The sequence below is a fragment of the Erythranthe guttata genome, chromosome 11, assembly GCF_056151865.1.
Source record: "Erythranthe guttata isolate IM_541 chromosome 11, IM_541, whole genome shotgun sequence".
Classification (NCBI taxonomy): Eukaryota; Viridiplantae; Streptophyta; class Magnoliopsida; order Lamiales; family Phrymaceae; genus Erythranthe; species Erythranthe guttata.
In genome coordinates, this window is record NC_142543.1 from 7,350,390 (window position 1) to 7,377,578 (window position 27,189).

The 27,189-nt window shown below is 33.6% G+C and overlaps 4 non-coding genes across 4 annotated transcripts; all 4 read left to right on the plus strand.

Annotated features, from left to right (window-relative positions):
* Positions 1-10,433: 10,433 nt before the first annotated feature.
* TRNAT-AGU (transfer RNA threonine (anticodon AGU)) lies at positions 10,434-10,507 on the plus strand. The gene has a single exon. It is a non-coding gene; the product is annotated as a tRNA-Thr (tRNA).
* Positions 10,508-10,512: 5 nt separating this feature from the next.
* TRNAT-UGU (transfer RNA threonine (anticodon UGU)) lies at positions 10,513-10,584 on the plus strand. The gene has a single exon. It is a non-coding gene; the product is annotated as a tRNA-Thr (tRNA).
* Positions 10,585-12,628: 2,044 nt separating this feature from the next.
* On the plus strand, positions 12,629-12,707 carry TRNAT-AGU (transfer RNA threonine (anticodon AGU)). Its single transcript has one exon. It is a non-coding gene; the product is annotated as a tRNA-Thr (tRNA).
* Positions 12,708-12,712: 5 nt separating this feature from the next.
* Positions 12,713-12,784, plus strand: TRNAT-UGU (transfer RNA threonine (anticodon UGU)). Its single transcript has one exon. It is a non-coding gene; the product is annotated as a tRNA-Thr (tRNA).
* Positions 12,785-27,189: the final 14,405 nt, after the last annotated feature.

The window sequence follows — 27,189 nt, forward strand, 5'->3', positions numbered from 1 at the left end:
CCTAAAATACAATAAATCAACTTTTTAAGCACCAATTATCATTAAAACACACCAAAAGCTCAAATAAAAAGATACGATAAAGTGTAAAAATATACACTTAACACACCCCCAAACTTGAACTTTTGCTTGTCCTCAAGCAAAATCTACCAATAAGCAAATAACTCAACTATTACATCTCATCACATAGATCAATGATCAACTTCACGCTTTCAGAGCTCGTAATTATAATGACAATTCTTAGGCATTCGCAAGCTCAAAATTCAACAACACTTAGTCACTCACCATTACCAAAAACCACAATTCATACAATTGCTTCAAGCATCCAATATTTGCAAATTAAAGATAGAAAGAATTTATACTTACATGCATATGCTTGACTCCAAATACTCACCAAATTATTCTACTCTACTAATATCGAACATTAAGCTATTGGGATCATTGGGGCTTTGTGGCTTTCAATTGTTAGGCTCTTTGGTTCGAGGTAGGAAATATGGGTATATGTGGCTATTCTTCTTGAATTTAGGTGATTACGCCAAAATTTGAAAGATAGGCGTTTGAAACAATGAATTCACCTCTACGGACTTTAGTAAACTCGATTCTCAAAAGTTCAAAAGTCTCCACTTTTGCTTTTGAGGCAATGGACCGAGTTTTCAAAAATAATTCAACAACTAGTCCTTATTTCTCCCTTCTATTCTCTTCTTCTTCTTCTTTTTTTTTTACTTTTTATTTCCTTTTATTTATAGAAGCATATATATTTTGTCTTCTTTTTTTTTTCTTTTTTTTTTTTTTTTTTTTTTTTTTTTTTTTTTTTTTCGAAGAAGAAGAAGAAGGACCTTATAAAAAAATTTCGACTGAACTCCAAGGGGTAATTTTTCAAGAATCTCCACTTTTCTACCTTATACATTGGCTAAAAGAAAGAACACCTTTTCTCCGAGGCTCAAATCAAGGTTCTAAGGATAATTTCGATAAAAAAGTCGGCTTGAAAGGCTCAAACGGTTCAAAGAAGGCCCAAATCATATCCCAAATCACTAAATACTCAATACTTCGTATCATAATTTTCCTAAAGTGAGTTTTAAAACCGAACATAGCATGATCTAGCACAAATTAATTCCAAATTTAAAATACAAAACATTCAACAAAAGCAATGCACAAAATGTGATTCCTAGCAATAATTCGCTTCTAAGTCCCGTTGAATCGAAAGCTAAACAAACATCAAATCCTTATCACATAAAACAAGCAATCTCATCATCAAACATTGATCATCTCTCATCATCATAAATCATCGATGCATTCGACTCAAGCAAAATTTTTTTTTTTTTTTTTTTTTTTTTTTTTTTTTTTTTTTTTTATATTCCGGAAAAACGAGAAAAACAATAAAAACGAATAAAACCTAATGCATGCAAACTAAAACAAATAAGCACAAAAATAACATGTTTTTCACCCCCAAACTTAAAATTTTCGTTGCCCTCAACGAAATTAGCACAAAGTTTAAGGATAGAAAACCCCTGATTTATTCGGAGTCGGTGTAATCGGGGTGCTCCTCCCTCGCTCTCTCATGCTCATCCTCATCGGAAAGCTCGGGTACGGGCTCAAGAATGGGTGCCGGTAAAGGTACCGGCTCGATGCAATCGGGCGTCCCGCATCCCAAGTGTTGGACAATAGCTTGTAGCATCTTGCTTGACCACCGTTGAAGTGCCTCCACCGTATTGACTTTATGCTCGACGGTAGTCACTCGGTTCCTAGTAATTATCATCTCTCGCTCCATCTTCTTTCGGAATCGTCGATCGGAACGGGAGCTTGAGGCATCGGGCTCGTCTCGGGCTTGAAGAGCGGCTTGCGGCTCGTCATAGGTGGCTTCTTTGAATAGCGAAGCCGCAAAATCGGCAATCGGCTTCCGCATGTTGAGCTCGATATCATTGGGCAATTTGGGGACTTTCTCTCTTTTGCACAATCCCGTGACGAGGCTAGGGAAGAAGATGCCCTTTGTATTGTAGCGCAATGAAAGCCAAATTTGATCGGACATAATTGACCCGATGTCGACCGGCTTCCCCGTGATAATGTAATAAGCAAGCGCACACCGTTCGTGGTTGATTCGACTAAACGATGTAGTCGGGATTATGTTGGCGCAAATAAACGTCAACCACGCCTTGCCTTCATAATTGATGCTTTTCCAACTAAGCTCATACGTTCCTTTGTCCGGGTATTCGATCCATTTTGGATGCCCATCACTCAACACTTCACCAATTTGCTCTTTGGTGACTTCGTTGCTCATCTCTCGCCAATTTTGACCCAACCATGGGAGCCCGTAATATCGATTTATATCATCCGTCTTCCAACTAACATGAATTTTTCGTACCACACTTGCGAATTCTCGTGGATGCTTGAGCACCAACGTGTTTGCATAAAACTCTCGTACGATCGATATGTTGTAAATTGGCTCCGGTTCACAAACCCTTTGCCATCCCCGTCTTATGATTTCTTGGTTAAGATTGGCCAAGTGTGACAACGTGATTGTCAAGGCCCGTTCCGTGATGACGGTCTTTTTGCCTTGTTTATCGAATAGAGCCGCGGCGCCTTCCACACTAAAAGCTTCTTTTTCGGGAAAAGGAATAGTCGTTTTGGTGGCACCTTTCTTGCCTTTGCCTTTGCCCTTGGAAGATGAAGCTTCCTCCGTGCGACCTCGTTTGTTGGACGTCATATTTGGGAAAACTTTTGGAATGAACTCGGTGAGAATTGGATGAGAATCGACCTCCAATTTTGGTTGAGGCAATTTGTCGAACACCTTGTGGGCGTGCCTTGAAAGATGAAATTTCGAAGAAGTTGGTTCGATTCTCTAGCCTCCCTGTCAATACCAACACAAAATAAGAATTAGAGAGTGTGTGGGGAATTATGTGAGTGAAATTTGAAGAATTTTCGGAAGAAAAACTCAAAAATTCGAAAATTGTGTATAGGAGGTTGAGAGGATGAAAGAGAAGGGTTTAGGGAGAAATGGGGGGCAAAATCTGATTTTTAGAAGTTTATAATGCCCAATATGTGCCTCGGACGGCCGTGCCACTATTTAGCCTAATTCTCGGACGGCCGTCCGAGTCTTCTGCCCAACCACTGCTCACGGGACGGCCGTCCCAGTTTATGCCTAGTTCTTCGGACGGCCGTCCGAAGATAACCGGTCCTTGCTGTTTTTGGGACGGCCGTCCGGGTCTTGTGCCCATTTTTTGGACGGCCGTCCGAAAATTACCGGTCCTCACTGGTTTGGGGACGGCCGTCCCGGTTTTATGCCTTTTTTTGTGGGACGGCCGTCTCAACACTTGTTCAATTTTTTTTTTTTTTTTTTTTTTTTTTTTTTTTTTTTTTTTTTTTTTTTCGGACGCTCGACTCGACCCTCGATCACGTTTTCGACCCTGAAAAGTAAATTTCAAATAAGAAGTTAGAATGCATGCTTATGATACTAAAAACGAAACGAAAAATTAAAGAAAAATACGAAAAACAATAAAGCTCGGGTTGCCTCCCGAGAAGCGCTAAGTTTAAAGTCTTCAGCCGGACGTTGCTTCTTTAATTTCAAGCAAAAGTGACCACGGCCACTTGACGTTCGCCACCATCTCCCCAATAGTGTTTGAGTCGATTTCCATTTACTTTGAATACTCGTTCCGATTCGCGGTCCTTGATTTCTATAGCTCCATGTGGAAAGACTTGTTGAACGATGAACGGCCCCGACCATCTTGATTTAAGCTTTCCCGGGAATAACCGAAGTCGTGAATTGAACAAGAGAACTTCTTGCCCTTTTTGAAATTGACGGTGCAAGATGTTGTTGTCGTGCCACCTTTTGACTTTGCCTTTGTATAACCAATTGCTCTCGTACGCTTGCTCTCGTAATTCGTCCAACTCGTTGAGTTGCAATAACCTTCTTTCCTTGCACTCTTTGTAATCGAAATTCATCTTTTTTAGCGCCCAATAAGAACAATGCTCCAATTCCAACGGTAGGTGGCATGCTTTACCGAACACCGCACGGTAAGGGGTCATTCCCAATGGCGTTTTAAAAGCTGTGCGATATGCCCATAGTGCATCATCGAGTTTTTTCGACCAATCCTTTCTTGTTGGGCCTACCACTTTTTCCAAGATATTCTTGATTTCGCGGTTCGTAACTTCGGCTTGCCCATTCGTTTGTGGGTGATACGCGAGCGCAACCTTGTGCTTTACACCATATATGCTCATCAAGTTGTCAAATTGTTTATTGACGAAATGCGATCCACCATCACTGATAATTGCCCGTGGTGCTCCAAACCTAGTGAAAATCTGTTTCTTCAAGAAAGCACACACTACAGATGCATCATTAGTAGGGGTGGCTATTGCCTCTACCCACTTAGTAACGTAATCGACGGCCACTAAGATGTATTGGTTATTGAATGAAGGGACAAAAGGTCCCATAAAGTCAATACCCCAAACATCAAAAGGCTCGACTTCGATCATCGTGTTCAATGGGAGTTCATGGCGAGCCGAAATATTGCCCGTGCGTTGGCACCGATCACAAGTAATAGCAAATTTATACGAATCTTTAAAAAGAGTGGGCCAAAAAAAACCTGATTGAAGAACCTTACGTGCTGTTCTTTCGCCCCCATAATGTCCTCCATAATCCGAACCATGGCAGTGAAAGAGTATGTCTTGCTGCTCATGTTCCGGGACACATCTTCGCACCAACAAATCACTGCATTGTCTAAAAAGAAAAGGCTCTTCCCAAAAATAAAATTTTACATCATGCAAAAATTTCCTCTTTTGATGATAATTGAGATTCGGTGGAAGCACTTGACTAACCAAATAATTTACATAATCGGCAAACCAAGGTACCTTATTATCAAAAGCAAGCAACTGTTCATCAGGGAAATTTTCATTAATGCAAATTCTATCGCTTTCGTCTACATCTTTCTCAAGACGAGATAGATGATCGGCTATTTGATTTTCACTACCCTTTCGATCACGAATTTCAATATCAAATTCTTGCAACATTAAAATCCACCTAATGAGTCTAGGTTTTGCATCCTTTTTAGTGAACAAATATTTGAGGGCAGCGTGATCAGTGAAAACAACAACTTTGGGTCCTAACAAGTAAGAGCGAAATTTTTCGAAAGCAAAAACAACAGCTAATAACTCTTTTTCCGTAGTGGTGTAATTTAATTGTGCATCATTAAGAGTTTTACTAGCATAATAAATTGATCGAAAAATTTTCTCTTTCCTTTGACCTAAAACGGCGCCAACCGCAAAATCACTAGCATCGCACATAAGCTCAAACGGTTCATCCCAATTCGGTACACAAATAATAGGAGCGGATACTAACCTTTGCTTAAGCTCGTTGAAAGCTTGAAGACACTCACCATCAAAATTGAATTTTGTCTCCTTCTCGAGTAGGTTACAAAGGGGCTTGGCAACTTTTGAAAAATCTTTGATAAAACGCCGATAAAAGCCCGCATGTCCAAGAAAACTCCTAATGCCTTTGACCGAAATAGGTGGCGGAAGATTTTCAATTGTGGAGATTTTTGCTTTGTCCACTTCCAAGCCTTCTCGCGAGATTTTATGCCCAAGCACAATTCCTTCGTGCACCATGAAGTGGCACTTCTCCCAATTTAGCACCAAGTTGGTTTCTTCACACCTGCGCAAAACCTTAGCCAACATGCAAAGACAAGTGTCAAAGGTATCACCGAAAATAGAGAAGTCATCCATAAATACTTCTAAACCGTTCTCTACCATATCGGTGAAAATAGCCATCATGCACCGCTGAAAAGTAGCGGGTGCATTACATAAACCAAAAGGCATGCGTCTAAATGCAAAAGTACCATAAGGGCATGTAAATGTGGTTTTGTGTTGATCATCCGGTGCAATGGCTATTTGATTATATCCCGAATATCCATCTAAAAAACAATAAAATTCTTTACCTGCCAATCTATCAAGCATTTGATCAATAAAAGGTAAAGGAAAGTGATCCTTTTTAGTGGCTTTATTTAATTTCCTATAGTCCATGCAAATTCGCCAACCCGTTGTGGTTCTAGATGGAATTAATTCATTATTTGCATTACGGATAACTGTCATACCTCCTTTCTTAGGAACACATTGAACGGGGCTTACCCATGCGCTATAAGAAATCGGATAAATAATACCTGCGTCGAGCCACTTGAGAATTTCCTTCTTGACTACCTCTTTCATGATGGGGTTGAGACGCCTTTGGTGCTCTACTGACGGATGTTGTTGATCATCTAAGATGATTTTGTGCATACACAATGAAGGGCTAATTCCCTTGATATCCGCAATTTTCCATCCAAGCGCCGTCTTGTGTTCCCGCAGTACTTCCAATAACCTTTGTTCCTGCAAAGTAGATAGAGATTGTGAGATAATCACCGGCAAAGTGTCATTCTTACCGAGGTAGGCATATTTGAGGTGTCCGGGTAATTCTTTCATCTCAAGCTGTGGTGGTTCCTCCAATGATGTTTTGAATGCCTTGGGGGTGGTAAGGGTGGCCAAATCCAAACTTTCAAACTTTTGCCGGGTGAGAAAATCACCGGAATCTAACCAACAAATTTGCTCCTCCACTCTTTCATCTCCACAGTCGTTACCTACAACCAAAGATGCCTCCAAAGAATCCAAGTGTAACGAATCAAAGTTTTCAAAAGAACAAGACTCCACTAAATCGATAGAAAAACACTCATTAGAATTGTGCGGCCGCTTAATTGCATTAAAAACGTTAAATTTAATAGTTTGGTCATGCACCGTCATGGTGAGATCCCCACTAGCACAATCAATAACAGTACGTGAAGTAGCTAAAAACGGCCTTCCCAAAATAATTGGGATTTCTCTATCTTCATCCATATCAAGAATCACAAAATCAGCAGGAAGAATAAATTCGTCAACCTTCACTAAGACATCTTCTAAAACCCCCTTTGGGTAGACTAGAGACCTATCGGCTAATTGGAGTGTTATAGCCGTTGGTTCAATTTCCCCCAACCCAAGACTCTTATATGTAGAAAAAGGCATAAGGTTGATGCTAGCCCCTAAATCAATGAGTGATCGAAAAAATTTATCTCCTATTGTACAAGGGATAGTAAACTTACCTGGATCACCGAGTTTTTGAGGGAGAGGTCTCGTAAGGATTGCACTACACTGTTCGGTGAGTTGAATCATCTCGTTTCCTTGCAATTTTCGTCCCTTTGTTACGAGTTCTTTGACAAACTTCACCCACTTTGGCATTTGTTGGAGTGCTTCGATGAGGGGGATATTGATACGGATTTCCTTCATCTTGTTGAGAAAGCTTTGGTATTCGGCATTTAACTTCGGTGGTTGGAACCTTTGTGGGTATGGGATGGGAGGAGCCGGTGTAACTTTCGCCCTTGAAGTTTCGCCTTGAACGTGTGTGTCCTCTTCCGCCACCTCGGTCGCCTTTGTTTTTCCATTATTTATCTCTTTTCTCGGGGCTTCTTCCAATTGTCGTCCGTTACGTAGACTCACTGCTTGTACTTGCTCGTTTTGCCTTTTTCTTGGGTCCTCCGTGTTTGATGGCAATGCTCCTTGCGGCCGGTTCTCTCGATTCAAAGCTAATTGAGCGACTTGGTTCTCCAAATTTCGCAACGAGGCTTGGGTAGCGGTCATGAATTGGGCCAATATCTCATCTGTGTTCGATTTTTGGGCTGGTGGATTGTTGCCTTGATAGCTTTGTTGAGGAGGGGCTTGATTTTGGAATTGACCTTGAGGTCTTTGATATCCTTGGCCTTGTTGATTTCCTCCATATTGCCCTTGTGATCTCCAACCTTGATTTTGGAATTGGCGAGGCGCGTTGTTGACGTAGTTGAGCGACTCCACATCTTGTTGGCATTGGAGCATGTAGTGATTTCCACCGCAAATTTCACAACATGGAGAATCAACTACTTGAACTTGTTGTGGTGGACTTGCTTTGATGTGCTGCAGAAGGAGTTGATTTTGTTGAGCAATTTGGGTCACTTGAGCTTGAAGGGCCGTAATTGCATCTAACTCCAACACTCCGGGAACTTTCTTGGCTCCACTAACCGTCCTCTCGCTTGACTTGGCAAACCTATTTTGTGCAATTTGATCCAACATGATAAATGCATCCGGTATCGATTGACTCATAAAATTACCTCCGGTGGATGCATCTAAGACGGTTCGTGCGTTCTCGTTAATCCCTTGGTAGAAGATGTGGATTTGCCGCCATTGTTCGACTCCATGTGTTGGACATTGCCTCAAAAGGGTCTTAAATCTCTCCCATGCCTCGTATAATTGCTCGCCTTGCTCTTGGACAAAATTGTGAATTTCTCGCCGGATTCTCTCGTCCTTCTCGGGTGAGCTATAGACTTTCATGAAAAGGTTGAGGAGTTGAGGCCATGACGAGATAGAGTGGGGGGCTTGGGACATCAACCACTGGCGAGCTCTTCCTTGTAGGGAGTGCTTGAAGAGAATTAATTGAAGCGCCTCTTGGGAAACGCCGTTTTGACGGTGGGAGTTACAGGTATCTAGAAAATTGACAATGTGAAGATGGGGATCTTCACCTGCCAATCCACTAAATAACCCGTTATTTTGGAGCATCGTCAAGAGGCCTTGCTTGATCTCAAAATTGTGCGCCTCAATGGGTGGATATTGGATGCTCGGGCGGAATCCGTCATGAGTCGGGATTATGTAGTCTTGAAGTGCCCGTGGCCTAACTGCTGGCTGTACTGGAAGTTGATGGGGTGGATCTTGGACTTGGTTTCCGTTGGCCCCGAGTAAATTACCCTCTGCGCGTATGCGTTCTTCGTCCTCCATTGTATTGGTTGCGTGTTGACGTCTCCTAGCGGCTCGAAAAGTGCGTTCGATTTCGGGATCAAACGGCTCTCTAGCAAGATCGAGTCTCCTAGGCATACACCGTACCTAAAGCAAAAAATAAAATAAAACAAAAATTAAATGGGTGAATCGTGAAAATTGTTCAAATTTAGAGCTAGAATAAAATAAATAATTAAAATAATCCCCGGCAACGGCGCCAAAAACTTGTTGGGCGAAAACCTACACGCAAGTGCACGTATCGTACAAGTAATATAGTGGACTAAAAGTCCGGATATCGAACCCACAGGGAATATTTAATTATCTAATCCTAGACGCTAAATTCTACCAATTATTATCAAGCCCACCCTACACAGTCGACTTTAGAGAGAATTAACTAAAATAAATTAAAAAGCAAATTAAAACGACAAAGCAAGAAAGCAAATTAAACACGAAGATTTATCAGAGTAAACGAGCCTAGGATTTTATTCTTCCCCCTATGTGATTATTATTCCCCCAATTCCTTCAATTATGCAAGCAATTAACCCGGATTATTAACCTGAGATGCTAAAATAATCATAACCCGCTTCCGCGTGTATTACGATTCTAATACTCTAGATTCAATTACTATATTCCTATGCAATTAATTCTAGAACACAGCGTTAAGCACAAATCTCAATAATGGCTACCTAAGAGATTAACTATATTCCTATGTTAATACCACAAAGGCTCTTCTACCACAGTTCTAATTATTAACCCGATCTTCCGATTCATGCGATTAACAATAACATAAAAGCACATAAGTTGATCAAGTTCATGCACTTAATAAAACAAGTAGAAGAAATAATCCGGAATTAAAACTTGCATAAAATCATAGAATTGGGTTCACAAAACCCACATAGGGTTCCAAATAAAATCCTAGAAATAAGTAATTTAGCTACTCATGATTAAAGCAAAAACGCAAATAAAATAAATCATAGACGATAAATCTTTGCTTGGAGTCTTCGAATTCTTCGTCTTCGTTATTGCTTTGTTGCTCTTGAAATTGCGTAAAAAGATCCCTAATTGTGTGCTTGGATTGGTCTTATATAGGGTGAAGAACTTGGGGAAGAAGGCAGTTTCCTTGTGCAATTAAAATCCCTTTTCCGCGCAACTTCGGAGTATGGGACGGGGGTCCCATAATTTGCACTAAAACTGGGACGGGGGTCCGAGCCTTGTTTCTTCAGAATTTTGATATTTTCACTTTTGACCCATATTTTCGCCAAAATTGCAGTTTTGACCCCATACTTTTCCAATTCTTCAATTTGTACCTAAAATACAATAAATCAACTTTTTAAGCACCAATTATCATTAAAACACACCAAAAGCTCAAATAAAAAGATACGATAAAGTGTAAAAATATACACTTAACAGGTATAACAAGCAATTATCAAATAATTGCACTAATATTCGACCCACGGCGAAGTTGAACAACGAACGAAACTTTGACAAAGGAAAAGAAGAATGAGAAGAACTATCTCGTAATTACCAATTAAATTAGGTACCGAATTGGCCAAATTCTGCCTTTATTTACAGGCGGTAGAATCTATCCATAGAAGGTTGCAATGCTTCGTAAAGAAACAAATACAAATACAAATTCATTCTCGAAAGCTTTCATAGCTCAGTTGGTTAGAGCACCCGTTTAGTAAGCGGGAGGTCTTGAGTTCAACTCTCAATGAAAGCATTAATGCCCTTATAGCTCAGTGGTAGAGCGTCAGTCTTGTAAACTGAAGGTCCGCAGTTCGATCCTGCGTGAGGGCAACTTTCAATCATAATTTCTTGTTTTACCATGCGAAACATAGGCTAGTTAATAATTTATTTGGTTTGGGAAAAACATTTTATTATTTGAGTTTTGGCTCAAATAATTTGACTAAGTACTAAATGCCCCCAAACGACAATCCCCATATGAATAAAATTGTTCTTCCAATCTTATCGCATAAGATCTATATATTAGTCAAATTTCCTCTAGTGAATAATAAAACATCGGGATAGGTGAAATATCTCATCTTGAACCTTCACTAGTTAAAGTTTATCGGATTTACTTAACCAATCAGTATTTTAACAATTCGGTGTAATTATTTTTTTTCACACTTTGTGCTCTCGAAATTAGGTTGGAGGTTGAAAAAATAATATATTATTTTGTTATTTTGAACCCCAAAAGAAAAACCAATAAAAAATGAAATTCTCCTTATTATTCAATTGATGGTGCATTGTCCATAATTTATTGTGTTTTGAGGGTGCAAAGTGCTATTATTGTTTTTCAAGGGTGCAACGTGCCAAAATACTCTATTTCGAGGGTGCAAAGTGCCAAAATACTCTATTTCGATGGTGCAAAGTGGGATTAAGACATTTAAGATATAAGTATTTTAAATATAAGTTCTTAATTTACCTAATATAAAATATTTCTTAAATAAAATTATAACATAAAAACTCTTAACGTAACGTAAATTATATCATTATTAATGAAAGTAATTGAAAATATTTTTGACATAAATAAAGAGTATAATAAATTTTAGGGGTAATATGCCATGAGTCCCTCAAAGGAAACCTAATTTGAATTAAATGATAAGCCCAAATTTAATCTTTTAATTATATCCTTAGTTTGAAATAATATATAGCCACATCCCTAATTTTTTTAATCCCCATCTTACCTTTATAACCTAAATCCTATAAACCTATACATTCATGTTCAATTTAGATTTTTTTTTTTCTCTCTCACACGTTCTCTCACTCAATCTTTCTCTCTCACACGTTCACACGTTCTCTCTATCTCTCATGTTTTCTCTCTATCTCCCTTTCTCTCTCGTTTTTTCTCTCATCTCTCTATCTTTCTCTTTTTCTTCAGTAGTTGCATGAAGGAAACCGTTGCCGTCGGCGATGGAGGGAGCAAGAGCAGGGGCGGTGGATCGATGGAGTGTGGTGGAGGCGCGGCGACGGGTGGAGGCGTGGTGGGGGCTGTGCGGGCGGGGGCTGTGATTATGGTTGAGATGTTATGGAAATTATATTTTGAATAATCAATTGGATATGATTTCCTTGTGTTTTGAAAGATTTTTGCTTGACTTGGGTTCGAATGCCAGGTCTAGGTTTTCCTACACTTAATATTTTGGAGATTCATGGCACGATCTCATCTTTTTTTTAGGGTGTTAGATAAAAAAAATTCAAAAATAAGTAATATTCATAAATTTTATTTAAAATAATATAAGTTTTAACCATCTTATTTTATATTAAATATGATATATTTATCTATAATTTATATAAGATTTTGGAGAAAAGACAAAAAAATTAATGGGTCAAGATAAATATTTACAAAAACTTTGGAGGGGCCAAAAATAATATTCAAAAAATTTAATACCAAATATGTAATTTTTTTTTTTCTTGGGGGGTCAACGGCCCCCCCATGCCCCTATCAAGTTCCGCCAGTGCTTGTACTCACTTGTTTTAAAAAAGAAAACGAAAAATGGAATTTGTGAAAAATGTAGAATTGATTGAGGTTTGCCGAAACAGTTCTCGTAAGACAACATTTCCGGGCTGCCGATGGTGCAACAATTTCTTCTCGGTAATCTCCTAAGGTATAACAAGCAATTATCAAATAATTGCACTAATATTCGACCCACGGCGAAGTTGAACAACGAACGAAACTTTGACAAAGGAAAAGAAGAATGAGAAGAACTATCTCGTAATTACCAATTAAATTAGGTACCGAATTGGCCATATTCTGCCTTTATTTACAGGCGGTAGAATCTATCCATAGAAGGTTGCAATGCTTCGTAGAGAAACAAATACAAATACAAATTCATTCTCGAAAGCTTTCATAGCTCAGTTGGTTTGGTTAGAGCACCCGTTTAGTAAGCGGGAGGTCTTGAGTTCAACTCTCAATGTAAGCATTGATGCCCTTATAGCTCAGTGGTAGAGCGTCAGTCTTGTAAACTGAAGGTCCGCAGTTCGATTCTGCGTGAGGGCAACTTTCAATCATAATTTCTTGTTTTACCGTGCGCTCGAAATTAGATTGGAGGTTGAAAAAAATAACAATTTATTTTGTTATTTTGAACCCCAAAAGAAAAACCCAATAAAAAATGAAATTCTCTTTATTATTCAATTCATGGTGCATTGTCCATGATTTATTGTGTTTTGAGGGTGCAAAGTGCTATTATTGTTTTTCAAGGGTGCAAAGTGCCAAAATACTCTATTTCGAGGGTGCAAAGTGGAATTAAGACATTTAAGATATAAGTATTTTAAATAGTTCTTAATTTACCTAATATAAAATATTTCTTAAATAAAATTATAACATATAAACTCTTAACGTAACGTAAATTAATCATTATTAATCATTATTAATGAAAGCAATTGAAAATATTTTTGACATAAATAAAGAGTATACTAAATTTTAGGGGTAATATGCCATGAGTCCCTCAAAGGAAACCTAATTTGAATTAAATGACAAGCCCAAATTTAATCTTTTAATTATATCCTTAGTTAAAAAAGGAAAAAAAAAATATTAGATGGAAATATGAAAATATTAAATATTAGTGTATAAAATGCTAAAATGAAGAAAAAAAGGAAAAAAAAAGGAAAAAAAAAATAATATGTAGAAAAAATTAATTTGACAAGCCCAAATTTAATCTTTTTTTTCCTGGTAATTCTCGATATTATGTAGAAAAAAAGGGAAAAAAAATAAATTTTTATAACAGTGTATAAATGCTAAAATGAATAAAGAAAAAAAAGGAAAACAAACGGATATTATAAATAAAGAAAATATTAGATGGAAATATGAAAATATTAAATGCATAATAAATACAATGATAAATGCACTTTGGAATTTACTTAATGAATAATTTGAATTTTTTAGTGGAGGGACATTTTTTGGAATGGATTTTATAAATGATGTGAAGCAGATGTTAGTTAGACTTGTCATTTAGTTCAAATAAGTTTTCTCACCAGGGACCTATATCCTAAGGCCTCTAAATTTTAACTAGTTTTTTTTTTAAGAAACGAATAGTAGTTAGGTAGCATACTATTTCAATTTTTATATAAAATAAAGTAATTATTACAATAAAATTTTATTTATCATTCTTAATTAATACGGTAGGATAATATTTTAAATTTTAATAATATTGAGCACCGTTGCCCTACCAAAATATTTCGATACGATACGGTATAGTAGATTAACCTTTATTTATTAATTATTCAGTCGATGGCCGGTTTGTGCCTTTTGATTTAGATATCTTAAACTTAGCCCATCAATATTCATTTTAATTAACATTTTAATTAACATTTTATTGTATTTTTATGTATGGTTTTTATTGATGGACATGTTGACTTCATACATAGATCTACCAAAATTGCTAAATTCGTAAAACTTACCATGTGCGACATATTTATCGATAGTCGTGGGTTTTGATATACAATGAATCCACAAATATGTTATACATGTAAACTGCAATTTGTGTATCAAACACACGAACCTTAGACTTTGATTATAAAATTGGTATCATAGAGGGTTGAAAAAAATATATTTTAATTTAGATATGGCGTTTTAACCTTGCAACGTTGCAATTTTATTTTCCTTTTACAGTTCATTATTTAGTAATGCATGTTAACCTTTTAAATTGTAGTATATTAAAGTATAACTACAAGTTATACTTCTATGTTGTTTTAATTTACTATTGAAATTTGTTCTTGGTCACAATTCATTATTTAAACCTAGTGATCAAAATGCCTACCACGAGACTTAACCATCGTTTTAACTTATTATTGAAACTTGTTACTGGTGATAATTTATTATTTACACTTGATGATTTCGTAAATGCATACAATGAATAATTAATAGACTTAAGTACCTAAATTGTTATAACCTACACACGATCACTTATCCAAAAAAAAAAAATAACCTACACACACGACTTTAATTTCCTTTCTTACAACGGCCCTCCCACGAACTGCAAATTCCTCCTTTCTTACAACGGCCTTCAAATTCCTTAGTTACAACAAATCTCATTGCTTGTAAAAATGAAAAGCTCTTGAGAGACGATTGATTGATGTTCGGAAGAACAACGTAAAGTCTATGAAGATACCATTTTGAAAGTTTAGAATCGTCAAAGGCATTGCCGAATCTCCATTTTGACACTCAACTCCCACTCTCTAGCACCTTTAAACCCTTGGTGATCGAACCTCTAAAACTATAATTCAAAGTTTTACCTTCTCATTTGAAATGTGTCTGCCTTGGAGCTTATGATACCTTACATGTGATTATTTCTACTTTCTTAACACTTTTGTAGGAAGAACGACTTTTGGATGTCTTGAGAGAGAACAAGTTAGCCATCGGATGGGCTATTGCCGACATCTAAGGCATAAGTCAAAAAAAATTGATGCACAAGATCATCTTGAAGGAAGGGCACAAATCTTCAGTTGAGCAGCAGAGACGATTGAATCCCGTCATGAAGGAAATATTGAAGAAGGAGATCATCAAGTGGCGTGATGCAAACATTATATTTCTTATCTCTGATAGTGCATGGGTTAGTCCGCTAAAATGTGTGTAGAAAGCGGGGGTGACTAAAATTAATAAAAAAAAAAATGAATTAATCCCTTTTGGGATAGTAAAGTTGGCGAGTTTGCATGGACTATAGAAAATTGAACAAAGACAATAAAAAAGACCACTCCCCCTTGCGCTTTATTGATTAAATACTTGATAGGTTAGCTTGTCAAGAATTTTATTGATTTGTAGATGAGTATTCGAGTTATAATAAAATTGATATAGCCCCCGATGACCAAGATAAAACTACGATAACATGTTCATACGTTACTTTTGTGTGTAGATGCATGCCTTTTGATTTATGCAATGCCCCTGATACTTTCCAACATTCTATGATGGCAATTTTAATGGTGATGGTAGAATGTGGTGAATCCAATGTTTTTATGGATGAATTTTGTAGGCACCAGACTTCGTCAAAAAAGATTTGACGAAATATGTTTCTTGTTGATAAAAAATGGCAATGATTTTATTTAATGTGTTTGTTAAGAAAATTTATATAGTAAGAAAAAAATCTAACAAATTTATTTAGAGTATGATCACTTTCTTGTAGTATGAGTTCATGATTTGGTTTTATTTGCTTAAAATTTTGGTAAGTGCTACCATTGTTCCAAAATCATTGTTGTGTTATTTTTTTTGTTCCATATCGTTTTCTTGTAGTCTGAGTTCATGATTTGACATTTGTACTCTTAAAACTATGTTAAGTTGCCATATTTTCTTAATGTTCATTGTGTTTTCTCTTTATTTATTATCACTTTATAATATATCGAGTTTTTTATTTATTTTATTTCTTTAAAATTTGGCTGCTATATTTTTGAAATGTTCAATATATTTCTTCTTTGTTCAATATCACTTTTTCATAGCTTGAGTTCATAATTTGGTTTTTATTTTCTTAAATTCATGGCAAACTACGCTTATATCGTGTCTTTAATATTCATCTTCATTATCACTTTCTGATAACTTGAGTTAATGATTTGGTTTCATTCTTAAAACATGACAAGCTTCTATAATTCCTAAATGTTCACTGCATTTATTCTGTTTTCACCAAATTTCTGTTAGTGAAGATTGAAGAAATCCGCCATACGTGGAAATTAAAGATTGGCAAAGATTTGTTTTTCATGTTTATTTTGGAATTAATTAGAGTCCTATTTTCGTAATATTGTTATTAGGACTTAGATTTATTTCCATGTATTATATTCTAGTTAGGTATCTTTTGTACTTATCTAGAATTGAAGTAGAAATCGACTAGGATTCTATTACCTAGTTAATCGATTTCTTAGGGCCCAAGTTAGGTTTAGGGTGGTGGATTTCGTGCCTATATAAGGCCCTCAACCTCATATGAGTCCCATGGAGCTTTAATAAGAAAAATCCCAGCATAAAGGCTTTGAAGGGTGCAGCCCGTGTTGCAGCCCCGTCGGCACATAAGGTGTGGCAACATAACAGGTTTCTTCTACCAGGCCATAAAGAAGATCGGCGTTTCGGGAGAAGTGCTTAAAATATCTCGGGAGAGGTCGATCCGCCGTTTGAAGCGAGTTCAACATTGGAGGAAGTCCAAGAGTGCGGAGGAGGAATTGCTTTGATTATCAACAAGTTCGAGTCGTGTGCAAGAACGGCGTATCACATAAAGAGGGAGTCTTTAGTGTTTTATTAAGTCCTATTAATGTAAACTTAAATTTGAACTAGTTTAGCAAGTCCTCGTGGATGTAGGGTACATTTATATCTGAACCACATTAAATTCTTGTGTTCTTTATTCTGCTTTTAGTAGGTTAGTTACTGTGACAACACAAGAATTCCGTTACCACACCTAATGTCGTAACACGTAGTCTGTCTCAACATATGAGTGGACTTTGATAGGCATTTAAATTCAACATATTCTTTGTTCAGTGTCACTTTATTGTAGCCTGAGTTCATGATTTTGTATTATTTTTCTTAAAACTTTTGGTAAGCTGCCATATATTATGAATGTTCATTGCGTATCTTCTTTAGTGACTGTCACTTTCTTGTACCTTGAGTTCATGACTTGGTTTTATTTACTTATAATCTTCGTAAACTGATATTAGTTTTTAATATTCTATTTGTTCAATTGCCATTGTATATTGAGATGTTAATGACTTGGTTTTGTTCTGTTTTATTTTAGTAAAATTTTAATAAGTTGAATGTTTATTGTGTTTCTTTTTCGTTAACTGTTACTTTCTTATAGCTTGAGTTTGTGATTTGTTTTTTTTTTTATTTTTTTTAAAATCTTAAGTAATCATAATGTCTATTCACTGTGTGATTTCTTTGTTGAACGTCACGTTCTTGTTAGTTTATTAAAACGTTAACCCCATACACATTCCATCAGAGTTTTAGGATTTTGGAAATAATTAAATATATATATATATATATATATATATATATATATATATATATATATATATATATATATATATATATATATATATATATATATATATATATATATATATATATATATATATATATATATAAAGTTTTTATTTTACCGATGACTTCAATTTTCAACTACTTTTACAATATAACATTTCAAAACATAAAAATCCTTTTGTAACAAATTAAATAATATATTTAAATAACAATAATTATCACCTTACACCTTCAAAATTTATCTTTAAAAAATAGTATTTGTGAACCCTTAAATAAATTAATTTGGTGAATAAATAAAATTATGTAATTAACAGTACTCTTTAAATTTTAACATGTCAAAATATAGTCTAAATTTTAATTATTTTCATAAATTTATGTTTAATATTTTTTAGTAATATATCAATTGTACTTTTCATTAGCCCCAATAGTTAATATATTAACAAAAACAAATTCTTTGAATGCAATAAATACATGGGGTAATGGCAAATAGGCCCATGAGAAGGGCACTTAATTAAAAGAGGGAAATCCAATTTTTTTGTCTTTCAAATAAATCCATCCCATTCAAACTTATTTGCAAATAAGGAAAATCCTTTTATGTATACCAAAATTACCCCCAATGCATTGAAACCCAATTTAACTCCAATTTCATGATTTACACCCCAATTTAGCCCAATTTCATCAATTAACCAATTTTAACCATAATTTCAATTTTGACCCCAATTTTGACCCGCCACCACCGGAGACCGCCGGTCGCCGCCGTTGACCGGCGTTGACCGCCAGTCTCCGGTGTTGACTTTTTTTTTTTATAATTTTGTTTTTTCTTAAAAAATATTTTAATTAATATTACTGTCTTGGCTACTAAATTACTGTCTCCGGCAGTTATTTAACTGTCGGAGACAGTAATTTAACTGTTAATTGACTCTTTTGTTTTGTTTTTTTTTCTTCAAAAATATTTTAATTAATATTACTGTATTCGTTGTTAAATTACTGTCTCCAACAGTTATTTAACTGTCGGAGACAGTAATTTAACTGTTAATTGACTTTTTGATTCTTAAAAAAAAAATTAATTAATATTATTGTATTCGCTGCTAAATTACTGTCTCCGGCAGTTATTTAACTGTCGGAGACAGTAATTTAACTGTTAATTGACTTTTTTTTTTCCTTAAAAAAAATTATTTTAATTAATATTACTGCCTTGGATGTTAAATGACTGTCTCCAACGGTAATTTAACTGTCTTAGACAATAATATTAATAATATTACTGTTCGGAAAAATAATATTCATAATATTACTGTCTGAGACAGTAATGTAGTAGCCAAGACAGTAATATTAATTAAAATATTTTTTTCTAAAAAAAACAATTCAAAAAAAAAAAAGTCAACGCCAGAGACCGGCGGTCAACAGTAGTTGACCGGCCGGAAAAAAATTCTGGGAAAAAAAAAGTCAACGCCGGAGACCGGCGGTGTCCGGCGGTCAACGCCGAAATCTGGCCGGAAAAAAAAACATTTCAGAAAAAAAATTATTTTCTGAAAAAAAAAAGTTTTGGGGGTTAATGTGATATATTTGTTTAAATTTGGGGTCAATGTATAATATTAAGGAAGTTAGAGTATAATGGGTGGAATTGATAAGAATTATATTATTGAGGGTATTTTAGACTAAAGACATGGGGATGGGCTTAATTGAGAGACTGTTTTTTTTCTTACCAAAATGCATTTAAGTCCCATGTGATGGGTTTTTTTGCCATGTGCCAAAAAAACAAAGTATATATATGTAATTATTAAAATACACAAAATATCAATTTCAACTATTCTAGGAAAGTCAATACATCCATGTAACAAAAAATCTAAACAATTCTTAAATTTTCAAAATGATAATAAATTGAAAATAATCTAAATTTACAAATCTTTGTAGTTGTTTAGTCCATTATATATAATCGTAATACACATCAACTAAAACTATTGAAATGGATCAAACTCGCGGCAGCCGGAGGAGCCTTCTCCACCACCATGGTTGCCGAAGATATAATCATTTATCGTCGTCGTCAACTCACCATATTCTTCCTCTTCTTCCATTGTAGTAGCAGCAACAGGCGGTAAGGGAACATAATACCCCGTTGTCGGAGCCGCCGGTGGTGGTGGTGTTGGCGGCAGCGGCCGCACCATGTGAGAACCTTGCAGCTCCTGACACTGAACGAACCCACTACCACCGCCGCGCCTGACGAACTGCGGCAGAGGATTCATAGAGCTTCGATCAGAGTCCTTCTGGGCACGATGCTGGTTGAGGAAAATGGTGAGTGGCTCCAAATAGTTAGTGAACCCCAACGAGGCCATTGCCGCCAGCACGTCCTCTGGCGTGATGGTTTTTCGGTATTCGCGGTGGCACCGCCCGTTCGCCTCTATGGTGATGAAGCTGATGAACTCGGAGATGCACTCTTGGATGACCTCCTTGGCGTCGTCGGCGATTTTGGCGTGGGCGGGGAGAATGCTTCGCATGATGCGTATGATATTGGCTATTGGCATGTACTGGTCCGCATCTCTTTTGAAGCCTTGCTGCTGCTCCAGGTTTACCTCTCCGGCGGCGGCGTTCGGTGGGGAGGGGATGTTAGCAATAGCATTGGTGGTGGTAGAAGCGGCAGGTGGGGCGTCTCCTTCGGTGATGATAATGCCTGAAATGAGATATATATAATATTAATCGGTTAAAAATTTTAATCGCTGCTTGAACTTAAATCAGAATCACTAATTTTTGCTTACTTAAAAGCGTTTGCAAACACCACCTTAATTACAAAATAATATATCTCAATACTCCCAGTGATCTTTAATTTGTTAAACTTCATATGTAGTTCCAAAGCATGCATATACACAGTTCACGTATAAATTTGTAAATCAAATGTACACATAACAATATAAAACACATATTATAGAGGATGCATGCGATATTGATTCGATATATGAAATCCAATAAAGAAAAATCAATATTTTTCGAAAATATATTAACCGAATAAACTTAAAACTCGAACTTATTCAAAGGACACAAATGAAATTGAGTAGCAATTTTTTTGTCCAATAGCTAACAAATTATGTAAAAGAAAGACGAGAAATTCACTTTTATTAGATATTCAATAACATTTTATATTATACATGTTTAATTTTATTTAATACAACTATATTATAAGAATATGTTGATGATGTCATTATTTTATATACACATGTCTCGATAAATGAAATACGAGAAATAATTTAGAAACGAAATAGAGATGTATCCAACAACAACAATTTAAGATTTTATTGAATAACTTTCCCCTTTTCATCACAACGAATGTCATCCCACATTAAGAATCCTTTCTAATTTTCTCCATATAGAATCATATATATATATATATATATATATATATATATATATATATATATATATATATATATATATATATATATATATATATATATATATATATATATATATATATATATAAAAGTTTGTGTGTGTGTGCGCGCGCGGTGCGCATGTGTGTAGTGAAAATAGAAAAAGGAAATCAAGAGGAAACAAAGAAAATTGGAAATGAAATTAGTATGTACATGAACAAAATGAAAATAATATATATTACCGTATGTTCTATGCAAAAAATTAAAAACTACCACAAAAATTAAAATACGTTACAGTAAAACATAAATATAAATAAATAAATAAGATAGAATGATATTCGAAAACGACAAAAAAATGCTTGTCTTGTTTATCTAAATTCACACAAGGACATCCATGAAGCACGGAAAAAATTTATGAACTTTAATTGCACCAAATTCGCTAATAGAATATCAATTATCCAAAAACCAAACACAATGAATTAACACGTCTTTTTATTCCCGCAAGTGAGAGATGTGGATACAAACAAATCTATGCATATTATATTGTTCATATAGATTTTGTTTTAAAAACCGAACATTAGGAAAAATTACCAGATGTACGTGCTCTTCTGGTATATTTTTGTTCTATGTCTGAGCTTCCTCTTTTCTCCATCTTCAAATTTTACTTTTGATTCAATTTTTGTTTTTTTTTTTTTGTTTTTTTTTCACCTTCTATGTTTTGTGTACACAAATGTAACACAATAAATTTTATCCCTCTTACTCTTATGTGTGTAATTACTTAATGTGAAGTGTTTAAGGCACAATTGCATTCAATACATCGATAATTAAGACCTTTAAAATGAGTCCACAAGTGTAGGATTAGGGTAGTGAAGATAGGGGCAAAATGAGCAAACAATATTAATTTTTGTTCCTAAAACCTAAAACTGGCGTATGTAGAATGGAAAAGTCCTATTTTGCTTCCATTAATTGGTGAATAAAAGATTTTGTGGAATTACTCGATTTAAAGACTAAGCGAATTGTTGAAGAGCACAAAAAATTTACTACTGAATATGATTTATTTTTTCTACTCAAGATGATGAAATATATGATTTTTATGAATATTAGACTTGATGTATATAAATTAATGTGAAATAACAAAAAAAATATGTCAAAAAGATTGCAGAAATTTAGTGAAAATCCTAATTAGCAATATTACATATATATGAGTTGTTATACTTCTAGTTGTTTAATTTTATTTATAAAATGGAATTAATATTGATTCGGATGCTATCATTTATTTGTCGCTACAATGCTAAAAAAATATCCAAAAAATCATTAATTCGGGATAGACACGACTTGAATGGCAACCATTTAATCTGTTTTAAAAAAGAATTGTTGAATTGTTATAATAATAATATCATTGTATTTTCTAGAGAGATCTTTAACATAAATGTTAAAGGCTAATTGCATTTATTAGTTGCAAGGTTGAAGTAATTAATTTTTATATTTCTTGAATTCTAAAAGCAAATACAGTAGAACCTCGATAAATAAATAGTCGATAAATTAATAATCTCGATTAAATAATAGTTTATTTCGGCTCCGACTCGGTGAAAATGTATCAAATTATTAACTCGATAATTTAATAATTCGCTAAATTAATATAGAATTTTCCGAATCCCGACTGTATTAATTTATAAAGGTTTAACTGTAAAATGTAATAAATATGTTTAGGTCAGAATTTTTTATTGGAGCTATATGACAAAACCCACTCAATGAAATTTTATGTTATGATAAATCCAATTTTTAATTTGAAATTTGATATAAACCCATTTGACTGTAATTATCTAAAATGCCCTTATTATACTCTCTCTCCAAAATAACTACCACATAAATCTCACGACATTTCAGTTTTTTATTTTTTTCATTCTTTTTCTTTTTTTGATTTATTTCAAAAAAAATATAGTTTTTTTAATTCTAATTATTTTAAAAATACTTCTATTTTATTTAATTTTTTTATTTAGTTTTTTCTTTTTTTTCAACAGGTAGTTTAAAAATTATGATTTTAACTCTCAATTTTTTTTTAATGTCAATTTTTTAATTTTTTTTATCACGGTTACAAAAGTTAAAATTCACTATATACTCATCGAAAATTATTATATATTTTCGAAAATTACTATATATTTTCGAAAACCACTATAAAATTATATTACCCTAAAATTCACGGTAAAATTAACGTAATCCACTTTAATATTATCATTTTCCACAACAAACTTATCGAAATCCACTAAAAACATATGAAATCCACTACGAATGAACGTAATCCACTACTAAAACAACTCAAAAAACAACGAAAAAAATTCGCAAATCCACTATTCATAAATCCACTAATTCGAAACGTAAATCCACTAAAAAAATTCACTATTTGGTCCAGCAAAAGTGCAACGCCACCACCAACAAGGATCGTGAGGCGTCATTCCGGGTGTTATACTACGGCGACGCCACCACTTAAGTGTCATTCACGAACGCCCAAAACACACGTTCAACGACAAACCCTCTCTTGTGGAACTCCGAGTGGTGCCACATGTTTCCAACCAAGCCCCCCGCCTTCTTGGTAACCTCTGCACCCTTCTTTCTCCATTTACACAACATCCATAACCTTGTCGCATTATCTAACATCCATCCGCGCCGCCATTGCTCGATCAGTCAAGAAACTGTAACAAGGAAAAAGAAATTGAAGACATGTCAATTCATTTCATTCAAAACAACTCCCTTTCCAAGCAACTTAAAATCCACTCAAATGTTATCGAAATCCACTATAAAATTATCGAAATCCAATTATCGAAGTTCACTATAAAGTTATCAAAATCAAATAGAAAATTAACTTACTCCACAACCAAATTAACATAATCAACTATGTAACTATCTAAATCCACAATTAAACTATTTGAATAAAAAAAATTCCCATCAAGTGTAAAATTAGGATTGTGAAGGTAGGGGCAAAATGAGCAAATAATATTAATTTTTGTTCCTAAAACCTAAAACTGGCGTGTGTAACAATGGAAAAGTCCTATTTTGCTTCCATTAATTGGTGAATAAAAGATTTTGTGGAATTACTAAGTGAATTGTTGAAGAACACAAAAAATTTACTACAGAATATGATTAATTTTTTTTTTTTTTACTCAAGATGATGAAATATATTATTTTTATGAATATTAGACTTGATATATATATAAAATTATAAATTAATATGAAATAACAAAAAAAATGTCAAAAAAGTTGCAAAAATTTATTGAAAATCCTAATAAGCAATATTACATATATATATGAGTTCTTACACTTTTAACTGTTTAATCTATATATAATATAAAAAGAGGATCTATGGCCTCAATGATTAACATGTGGCAAATGATGATGTCATTTGTCAAAATTGCTTAGTTGGAGTTCAATTGATTAGGCGGATTCTTCAATTGATTATGTGGCATTTTTATTTATGGATGTTTTTAAGTTCTTTCCTATTTTACATTTACACAATCATTTAATAATTACCACATGTATATATATTATTTCCAAAGTTAATATTTTATAAATTCGAATTAAAAAAAATGTTATTTATATTTTCAGTATTTCAAAATATATTTATTGAAAAAAATTCATGAAACTCAATTTCTTTACGAATATTCAAATAATTTTCATAAAAAAAAATATTTTTTTAAATACTAAAATATTAAAATAAAGGAATATGTTGTTTTTTTTTTCAATATTTTAGAATATTCGAATATCCATTCCATTAAAAATAATAATAAAAAAAATGTTTTATTTTTTAGTTGAACTATTTAATAAATATACACTATTGTTTGTATATAATTTTTATATACCATATTTCAAATTAAAAATAATTATACTATTTAATAAATATGCAATATTTTGAAATTTGAAAATTTAACAATTTAAATGCAGTATATTTTAATAATTTAAAGCACATTTGTTGTTTTCTAAATTTTTTGTGATCTCCAGCCTGCAATTGTTAGGATAAGAAATTGTTTTCTAAATGCAGTAGTTTGTCAGTATATTTCGAAAACAATATTTAACATATAATATGTTTCGAACTATAAACCGGATTATGCATTATATTTGTCAATTAATATTTCAAATAAAATATCAAATCACCAATATAAAAGAATATTTAATATTCCAAGATTCCTTCATATCATCTTTGATTGATTTAATTTACACTTTAATTCAAACTTGAATGGTAAAAAATAAAAATCGTATCTTCATATTTAATGTTTTTATATTGCAAGATTTTTTTCCACAAGTTATTATTATTTTTTTTTTTTGGATTGTTTCTTTTATTTGTTTGATTTGATTTCATTTACTAATATATAAATCTTTTGAATTTTTTATTTTTCCATAGAATTAAGTTCATTTTCAATACTATATAAACCCCTCAATGTTCATTTCATTTTTATCTACCACCATTCGATTACAAAGTGCACAATGTTCGTATTATACAGTTTCATATTATATTTTTTTTTATCATTTCTTATAGATTATTATAAGTATATATACATAGTTTTATATTCATAATTATTTTTATATACACATATAGTACTATTTGTATTTCTTTATTTTGGGTTTTAATTTTAATATATTTTTTTAATTGTTTTCATGCAGTTTATTAAATAAAGTCGTTCGTACTTTATGAAGATCAAAAAAATTGTTTGCGCTTAGTCCAAACAATGAGTTCTTTGCAACGCGTATTTTGATTCTAATTTCGATCCATGTATGTGCGTCTCATGTAGGGAATCAATCAAAGTCGTTCCATGCTCTGGATCTTGCATTGTATGTGGGATGACTGAAATGGAAGATTTCAAATCTTTCTTTTGTTGTGGGTTATGCTGAGGCTTTTATACATGAACGATGTATTCCTACAAATCATTGTTGGACCAATGGATCCACATGGATGTGTGATTCATGTGATTGGTTATTTAATATGTGTATGTACCAACCCTTTGCAATTCAAGAGAATCTCAATATTGATGATGTTGAAGCGGTGGATAATGGCTCGATATGTTATTTTACAAAAATATTTACACGTTATGATATGCACAAACTGGTACGTTATTTATTATATATATTTTTCTTATTCAATAGATGCGTTTTAATGTGATTATACTTTTATTAACAATTTTCATTTTAATTATGTTGTAGTACCTGCGCAAAACTTTCAAGAGACTGCTGGATTGGTTGCCAAGAAATATATCCATGTTGAATAGGAAGAGGGTTCGTTGAATAAAATTTGTTTGTATGAAGCAAAAAATAAATCACGCGGGGTATATCTCACAATTGGTTGGAATTCGTTTTATACATCGAATCATCTTATTATTGGCAACACATATTCGTTATCGTTCGACGCCATAAGTAATATAATAAAAGTTACGAACATAGAATAGTTTATTACATTTTGCAATTATGTTTGGTAGTTATACCGTGCATAATTAATAGATTTGTGTATGTATTGAAGTATGTTGTTTTAATAGGTTTCCATAGTTTCGAATATTTCATATTTTGGTAATGAATAATTTTAATTTTATAAACATGGTGATAGTACGTAATAAATATTGACTCAATCACTATTAATAATTTAATATCTCTCTCTCTCTCTCTCTCTCTCTCTCTCTCTCTCTCTCTCTCTCTCTCTCTCTCTCTCTCTCTCTATATATATATATATATATATATATATATATATATATATATATATATATATATATATATATATATATATATATATATATACACGAATTTTGTTTAAATAATGGCATGATTTGGCGAAATTGATGCATATCATTGAACAAAATTTATACAAAATTCTATTAATTTAATAATCACAATTTACGATTTTCCATTATTATTTAAATTAAGGGAAAATTTAATTATATATTTTTGGGGTTTTCGTTATTTAATCATATTTTTGTTTTGTGATAGGTAATTTGTTTTAAATTTAAAATTTAAAATCAAATCTTGGAAATCCTTGTTTTAATGTTAGTTAATTGTTTCCATTTTTACATACTGTTTTATTTTTTTGGTCATGTAAACACAACTATAAAACTCTCATAAACT